The sequence below is a fragment of the Homalodisca vitripennis genome, chromosome 5 (assembly GCF_021130785.1).
Source record: "Homalodisca vitripennis isolate AUS2020 chromosome 5, UT_GWSS_2.1, whole genome shotgun sequence".
Lineage (NCBI taxonomy): Eukaryota > Metazoa > Arthropoda > Insecta > Hemiptera > Cicadellidae > Homalodisca > Homalodisca vitripennis.
The window spans coordinates 8,072,788-8,082,567 of NC_060211.1; the positions used below are offsets into that span (position 1 = coordinate 8,072,788).

General features: G+C 29.9%; 1 protein-coding gene across 5 annotated transcripts in view; it reads right to left on the reverse strand.

Moving 5' to 3' along the window:
* LOC124361748 (transmembrane GTPase Marf) overlaps nt 1-6,721 on the reverse strand; it is a 40,365-nt gene extending 33,644 nt beyond the window's left edge. For 2 of the 5 annotated variants that reach the window (XM_046815705.1, XM_046815709.1), the window contains exons 1-2: nt 6,558-6,721; nt 536-588 (exon numbers count right to left, since the gene is read on the reverse strand). The gene's annotated coding sequence lies outside the window, so the exon portion shown is untranslated. Of the gene's footprint in view, nt 1-535; nt 589-6,439 lie in introns of all 5 variants that reach the window. The other 3 variants (XM_046815707.1, XM_046815706.1, XM_046815708.1) reach the window with 3 other exon arrangements.
* Nucleotides 6,722-9,780: the final 3,059 nt, after the last annotated feature.

Here is a 9,780-nt window from a genome sequence, read left to right on the forward strand (position 1 = left end):
GAACCAGAATTTGGTGGACTACTTATATTTAGATCCAAATTAAAAGCTCATGCAAAACAATAAAATATTAGCAATATAGTAGTGTGTACCGAATGACTACCAAAAATGTTTAAGGCTTTGGTAAAAGACTCTAAACAAACTCTTATCTTAATTTTTATTAATAAAACTATTGTTAAACAATCTCTGAAATTAGTTACAATCTTTTCCTCCAAAAAAGATTGACAATAATATTCTTCTTATTGCTATAATTCCTACTGAAACTGTTCTGACTTCATATATAATCTGTTCTGATTAAATAACTTCTAGTTAATTTAAACTCCTCTAGTTTTTAATTTTACCCACTGCTCATTTTTCAAAAGGCAAAACTTAACTATAAACTGTTAAAAACGTATTTTTTAAATAGGATTCTTGAGGTTTTGACAGTTAAAAAACTAGTGAGTAAAACAAAAAAAACTAAAATACTAGGTTGTGCTAAGCAAAATTACACAGCAAACTAGTTTTTCAAGCAGTTGTGGGATTTTAAAGGGCACAAAACCTGTTCATTTCGCAGAGCTTGGGAACACATCATTGTGATTTCATAACTGAAAGCTGAAAAACACAACAGGTTATTATGTAAACATCAAACAAATGTTCACTCACTTATTTAATGTAACAATATTTATAGCTAATATATATTCAAGATTCTAGATCATTATTGGCCATTAAATAAAATTTTCAGTTATAATAGGCTTCGCTATGAAAAAAACAGTTGTACATTAACCAGATGTATTTTGTAACAGATTAAACATGTTGCACTTCAGGTACTCGTCAACAGAGTAAAAAGCTTTTTGTCTTAAACCAAGCTGAAATCCTTAGTTTAAACTTATTAATTGGTAGTTCTCTTATAGCTAATGGTAGTTTTTTTTAATAATCTACTTTGTTGCAAATTGTAAGTATTATAAGTCCGAGTTAGTGTTACTTGAGGTGCTACAAGATTATATTGAAACCTAGTGTTGTAATCATGTACTAATTCATGAGAGATAAAGGTGTTGATATTTTCTCTAACAAACATGTTTTCTGGTACAAAACATATTGAAACATTGCTTACTCAATTAAAGTCTAAAGCTATATTTTGACCTCGCTTTTTGGAACTATCTTTGTTTTATATATATATATATATATATATATATATATATATATATATATATATATATATATATATATATATATATAAAACCAAAACGGCCAGTAAAGGTTAGTTGAAAGGGACAGATAAGTAAGTTTATCATGGTTAAATTATTATCAACAACCAATTATAATCAGTATGACTTCTAACAAGCTGCCAGCTCTTTGACAATTCCACACTACCTTTTTAGTTAAAGTTATTTTCTTTCTTGATTGTTTGTAAGGTTTCTCTTCTTATCCTTAGTAGGTTAGTAGGGAATTTTCATAATTATTTTAATTTTATGTTATTAACTCCACATTACATGGTCCTCTTTATATTAATTAGTACAATGAATAGTCAACTAAAACCTTTTTTTATTATTTTATTGCCATACACATGTTTTGGACCAACATCTGTTGACTGTGGATGGCTCCCCACAGCTAGGCCATGCTTATACTTTAACAGATGAGAATTTAATTGTGTAAACAATGTTTCAATGTAGTTTTAAATGGAAAACTTACATGATGTCAGTTATGACATAAGATGCTAAAGTCTAAGAGATAAGATTAATATGTCTATGATGCATTTTTCAAAAATTAACTCTTGACTTGGTATTTACTAAATCACTATCATATCTTTTTGCATATAATGAAATTTCCTCTTTAAACTCTATAGAACTTTATAGGCTCAAAAACGTAATTGTATTTAGAAATATTATTACTCCATAACTTGTTATTTTCCTATATTTTATAATACTTCAAAATTTTATTTCCAGCCCAAAGATGCAATATAAGCTGTGAGTTTAATAAGACAACTAGCGGACCCGGCGCGCTTCGCTGCGCATTTCAATAAGTTACCCACGGCTTCGCACGCAAATCTTAAGAACCGAAGTCCTTATATTACTTAGTAAATTTTTTTTTTTACTATAATAAATTTTAGATTAAATTAGTTATATCTCCGATGCCACGATTGAGCTTGCTTTGTTGTCTCGATCGAGAGAATATGTACACACAGAGTTTTGAGAACCATACTTCTGTCAAAAAAAAACAACTAAGGTTGATTTTATAACATTCTTTATATTTGTAGCCAACGTAAGATAGTAATTATGATATCTGCATTGCTCTTCTGATCAAGCATGAGCATGGTTTATATTAAATAAATATTGCAGTTAAAGGTGAATTTTTACGTCAAATTTGAATTGTATTATCTGGATAGTAAAGTCTATGTTTAACAGTGATTGCAGAAACAGTTTAAACAAAATTTGTCGTTTCTCTTAAGCTTACTCTATGCTTTAAAACTATAAGTGTAAAGAAATTTAAAATAGTAATTAAATATATATAAATATATTTTTTGTCGCATTATATATGTTTACAAAGAACAGCTGATTAAAAATTTGAAAAGACTCTTTCACTTAATAACATATGTTTGCTGCAATGCATTTCTTACGGGTATTTCTGTAACCAGTAGGGCGGAATCCTGAATCGGGAAAGGGATAAAAAGTATCCTATAACCTTCTACAGATCAAGACGAACAAATTAAAAAAAAAATTAGGCGAATCCGTCCAGCCGTTTGTGAGTGATGCTGTTACACACGAACAGTTTTCATTTTTATATATATAGATGGAAATACGTGTAAGGGGACTTCTGTATGAGGAATGGTAGACAGTTCTCATCTTGAACATGGAATATCTTAAACCAACCACTGCTACCTGAATAACGTTTCAGAAGATGTACTTATTGATTAATTTTTATTCACAACAGCCTTTAACATTTATATAGTTTATTGATATACAACACTTGAGAGACTGCACTAAAAATGTTTTAGCGTGACTAATATAAATTAAAGGAATTAATGAATGATTACAAACTAGAGGTGAAGAAGAAGGTTATTGTCTTTGCCACATGTACACGTGCAAGTTTTTCATACTATGAACACGTCTCCTTTAGATTATTTTATTCACAGCTTGTAAATAAGTAGCTAGATTTAGATTACTAAAATTACCGACGTTCAACTGACTACAAGGTATGTACGCGACTACTGACAATGTCCACATTTATGAAAGTTGAAAAATGCAAGTGGATCTATTAGTTTCTAATTTTCAATTCATTTTTCATTTGTACTTGTACTTGCAGTTATAACCGGATGACCTATAAGGGTGTTCGTCCAACATTCTAGGTCTATAAAGAAAGAAATTCAATTGAAGCCTATACATTTAACTTTAAATTGTGTATCTAGATTTTTAAAAATATTAAATTTATAGTACAGTACTATGACTTATAAAACACTTGTAAGCTATTCTACAACCTACAGTAACTTACATATTTAAATGAAATGTGTAAATGTACTTTAGTTCATTAAACCAAGAGGCTTGTAATTATGCATAGTATTAGGCTATTACTCTACACTAGTAATACATACATAAGTTACCTTATCACTGATAACTTACAATATATCTCAAAATTATAACTTCCAGCAAACAGCAAAACAAATAGGATGCTGCTATTACGCAATAAACAGAATAATGTTCGAAGCAACTGTTACATTTACCAACTGACACAACAACCATAGAGCAATCTAAATATAAAAGAAACCAAAACAAAACCCAATAGTAATGAGATGTTCAAGTCTTCCTCCCTGCAACCATACAAATTTAACACAAATCAAACAATACTTGTTCTTACATTAGGTAAACCAAGGGAGCTGCAGTAAAATAAGTGGCCATCAAAACATAAAACTACCAATCTTTCTGATCATTTAAACTACTGAATAGTAAATAATCGAAATGTCCAACCAAGCTATTGACATTTAGGTTATAAATATGGAGATTAATCATTGCTTAACTTATCTAAAATATTAAAAGTTATGTAATACTTATATAAGAAAACATCATTTTATTATGAATCAAAAATATTTATGTATATATTAGTTAAATGTAACAAAGCAGTAAATTCAAACTGATTTGTAGGACATACATGTGTCTACAGCTTTAAAAAAATTGTCAGCTGTATTAGAACTATTTAACACCACCTCATAATACATATTCATTGCCATTTCACTTTAGGTCATTTCTAAAATGTTACACAAATTATATTTAATCTGTTCAAATTCATTGAAAACTATATTATTTAATATAATAAAAAAGCTGATAATAATTGCAAATAAGGATCATAATCGACAATTTGGAGAGTTAAACCATGGCTTTATGTACTATTACACTGAAGCCTATGAGGGTAAGTAAATGGATGAAAAATCAGACAATTCCGTATGAACAATGCCTTGTGAACAATTATTGTTGGATATCTAGCCATTTATTTATAATTGCACGGTAATCGCAATTTTACAATAATTAGTACAAATAATGAAATTAACACATGAAATTAAATATAACAATGAATCAAACAATGTAACAAGTATTACAAAGAAATAGCAACTATAAAACTAAGAAATATGATTAAATCAATAATTATGGGAATGAATGGCAATTGAAGCAAGTGGGTATATCAAAATATTTTGTGTTTTATTGAATGTAGTCAATTGTGCGAGTTTGTGTCCATGTGTATGTGGATGTTTTAGCACACAATATGTTCATTCAGTAACACAAGCTCCACTATGAAAAGGTTCAATAAGTTTTTGCTTAAAAACTATCTCAAACATAGAAAAGGAATCCAAGTGATCGGATAGGCTATTCTCCAAACAATGCAGGCGTGGCACTGTGCTGTGGTAAGAGTAATGGGTTGCGTAGAATCTCTTAGCAATTTGCAGTTCAATACTTAAAATGACTGATGCAATGATTTAGCAATCACTTTCCTTGTTTGGACAAATCAAAGAATTTATCATAGTTTCATCACAATAACAATCAATACACCCCACTGTTCACTCAGGGTTTAGTTGGCAGTAAGGAGGAGACCTGAATGTTTTAAAACGGAGTTTCGGCACTAACTGTACTACTGACTTTGTGTCAGTCACTTGCTACTTACTACTACTGCACTTCTGTTATATTTATCTACCCCATTTAAATCAACATTGAACGTTCAAAATTAAAATTCGAAATGTACACATTTTGTTTGATTAATAAAGGATACTTTTCTTGAAATTATACATAATACATTATGAATCTTAATAAAGACAGTTATACAATATGACAGTTGTATTGTAAGAGTTACGGTACATTTTACAGTTAGTACGGCTACTAAAAATACATCCTTTCACCCTCTATCGTATTCTGTGAATAGGCGATGCTTTTTTTACTTCCATTTCGATGTCTCATTTCATATCGTTCTTTCGATCTCGATGTGTCGTTCAACACAGGTATCATACACTTTTGGTGTATTGGAGTAATAAAATCAATACTATAATTTGCAATGCGTATCTAATTTTGTATAATTATGTTTCAATTACAAAATAAAAGTGTAAGTAAAAACCAAACTTAAAAGTTTTGTTGTAATATTATATTATATAATGGTATTAATAAATAACAAATAATTAAGTATTAAAATTTATAATACTGACTGTAATATAATTCAATAGTTACAACAAATATCTAACTAAATAGTACAAACTCAATTGATGATGAAAATATATTGCTTATTATTAATATCTTTTATGGGTCTTTATGATACTTCAATATTTGAATGTATTTTACTAATAATAATTGCTCTCATGCATGTTATTTTAGTTTTAAGTTTAATCAATAAATTACATTTTATCTTCAGGACGAGTAGTAGCGCAGCTGTCACCCAAAGCCCACGTTATGGCAACTAAAGTGACTATGGATAGTAGTTTTAAGATTAACAGGCTAAAAATAACTAAACTAAAGTTGATACATAAAGTTAGTTATTGTTCAAAAATCAGTATCGGTTGTTTATATCGAAAGCTATAAATAATATCATTTGTCAATATCGATATTAAAAACTGGGTCCGCTTATCATACTCTACTCGAAAAAGGAAACAAAAACTATTAAAACTGAGGATAACTATTTTAACAGCTAAATCTAAACAGGCTAACCTATAACAGACAAATTGCTTAATAGTCAAAATATTTTTTATTGACACTAACAACATGAGAAACATCTCTTATTCACTAAAATTCGTTCTTTAAAAACAAACTATTTTGATTTCATCACAATTAAAATAACAACGTTTTACTCAAATAGACCTATTTTTTTTTAATTCACAAAAGCTAAATTTAGAGCTACAGTTTACAAAAATTTAATTTGTTAGCCCCTACGATTGTGTTCTGTCCATGATTAGGACGTAAATAATATTCTGCAATCATTGCGTCTGTAATATGCTTACTAGTCCTTGAAAGGGCAAATTCATATTACTTCCAAATGACTACAAAGACAATATAAATAACCCCGAACTAGCCAACAATATATAACTCCATACCCAAACAACAACAAAGTATAAGCACCTTTAAAACAAGATGACGAAATAATCACAATTTTATCATTGACTTATCCACAACTCAAAATTACACATTTTCAACTACCACTAACTTTATAAATGAAACATGCCTGCCTAACTAGTAAAGTAACATCTAAGAGTTAAAAGCAGACGACGGCGACATCATATGAAAATGGTGAAAATCCAATTTCATGCGTTTAACAAAGAGGATAAAATAATAAATTCTGTCTTACAAACCCATTATAAAAAACAGTACATTAAATTTTATATATACTGCAGTTAAATTTTATTATATACATGATTCTTTCAGAATGGAAATAGTACCGAACAACAAAGTTAATCAACTAATGTACTAAAAACATTCAAAATATTAAAAAAAAAAAAAAAAAAAAAAAAAATGGAAACTGGCAGTTTCGACGTGCCGCGTTGTTTCAAATTTCTGTTTGGATAATATTAACGAGTTATCATATTCCTTATCACAGAATTAGCAAACCCGTATTTAGGCACGTGTTATTCTGTGCTCAACAAGTGGGCGGCAAGATTTGGGGGGCGTTAACATTTATAATGTTGTTTTTCATATTTATAATAAAATGTTTATAAATCATAAAAACAGTTATAAGACTTCATATTATGTTACTCATAAATCATGTAATGTGAATAACGGGTCACGCCGTTACGTACATATGGGAGTTACATTAAAATTTGCTTGATTATTTCAGTTTTTAGAGATATGAAACATAGTATAATATACCAACAATAACTTTTACTTTTGCAGTGGAACATAACATGATAATAAAGTGTCGAAATTTGGCACTTTTAAAACAAAACTTGAACGTCTTTTAAAAATCGTAACTCGGAAACTTGTGATCCAATTAAAAACAATATTTTATAAAGAATACATACACGGGTAATGTTTTTGAGTGTGTAACTATATAAATTTTGAATTATACAATTAAACGTTGTAATCAAATTCCCACCTTAATTTTTATCCTCGATAAAATAGTTTACAAATTCGACATTGATCACATTGATCATACTATGAGCTTGTCCTCCTCCGTAGACTAGTGGATACAGTCACGGCTCTTTAATTGAGAGATCACGGGTTTAAATCCCGGGGAGGTTAATCATTATAGGAATAACAGTCACAGTGACTAAAAACAAACCAGCATACCCAGGAACTGAGGCTTAAAAGAGAGATAAAACAAAATACCATGAGCTCTTAATTGGGGTCACGTTATTTTGAGCTGTAATTGTTTAAACCAATATCCAAACCTTTAATAAACGCTACTTTTATTAAACAGATGTTCTTAATCAACGCGGCCGACGCCTGTTTGTTGAAACACGCAAAAGAACATATTTGTTGCCACAGCCGTGCGCCTTGAGTTGCAAGAAGAAGCTTTAATAACTGTTCTAATATATTTCACGATTTCTCATGCGGATTTCCAACCTACAATACAGGTTTTAAATGGTTTGTTATGAAGCCATTTAAAAATATTTACATTTGATTTGTTTGCGCGACAATGAATCAACCATAACAAACAAACTGGAATTATTGTTATTATTGTCTATAATCTTATAGAAAGAAATAGGCCTAATTATAACAATCCTGGTTTTTTTCATGTTTAATTATGTAAACTTTAGAACTAACAGTGCATTATTGAAGAAAGAGAAGTAAACGTATGTTACTTAAATCAGAGATTGGCCCCTTTTGTAGATTAATGTATGTGTTACTGTACGGTTCTGGCTGGTGGATAAAAGGAAGGGTTGGATAGTAATAGGGGGCGGTGAACGACTGATGGCACAGGGGCGCATAATTGCTAAATACGGGAATGAGAATGAACAGATGGGTTTCGTACGATTATGTTATTTGGTCATATGCTCAAAGTTTTAAATTTGTAGCGCCGAACTAGATTCACGCAGTATATATTCTATACATTTTCATCTTCATGAAGAATCTCACCTTTTAATTCAATTAGACCCTAACTGTTCCGAAGCAGCAACAAGATGGATACCATTATTTCACATCTTTCTGTTACAAAAAATTTTTATTTTATTTTTATTGTCAATCTGGTAAAGTACTATTAAACATCATCTTCAAAGAGATAAGGGAAAATAGAATCAAAATAACACATATTGTATATTATATGAGTACAAAATTGAGTACCACATATCAGTAAAACCTTTAACACGAAAACAAGGTTGATATAAAATAGACCTTCCGGTTTAGACAGAAGAAATAGGAAGATGTTGTAGTTGAGAAATATTAATATTTCATATCTTACGGGATTTACATGTAATCTATACAATGTGCGAGTACAACACAGCACTTGTAGCGTAACAGGATTCACTGAGGTTGCATGCAGCAGTACTATTTTATCCTAGATTTTATTCTCGAGATACCCTGCGGACAGATAAACAGACAGACAACCATAAAGAAAAACAAGTTTTTACGTCCCTACCGGCAGACACAAGAGAAATTGTGAGGCTGAGTGACAGGCTTCTTGGCAAAATTCCATGGTTGGACATGTACCATTATATAACTTTCTTGACTATGTAGAGAAAATTATTAAACATGCTATAATATACTAAACTCTGGCCATAGTATAAAATATCCAATGTTTAAAATTGTATTAATAATAAAATTGAGGTACAGTAATTGCTATAGCATTAAAATGGATTATAAATTATTTAAAAAACGCGTACATATAATATCACTATTTACATTTTACGGAACAAAATTAGCTTAACCACATAATTTCTCGCACCCAATCCACATTTGGTCTGTTCTCCGGAGAGTCAAAGCCATTGTTCAAATATAATAATATTTACTATGAGTTAAGGAGGGTACTACAACGCAAGAGTAGCGTGGAATCAAATCTTATCACCAGCTTTTAATATTGACTTTCCACTTTTTTTAATTTTACTTAGTGAATAAAAATGTCACATATTAAAATCTCATTTAGTTGGACTCGGTTTGTGTACAAATGTATTTATTCTGCTACTTTTTGGTTCCATCATAGATACCCTAACAACTAATGTACATAATATATCCTCTAATGCCCAGCAAATCTCATGGAGTTATATGTTTAAATCATAATCATACTCAGTGTTGAAATGAAATGAAATTATCTTCTTTGTACAGAGGCGAAGTTAGGACTTAACAGTCCTCTCTCCCACTTAACCTCCAAACAAAATAAACAAAGTAAAACATAATCATACATATTACAACA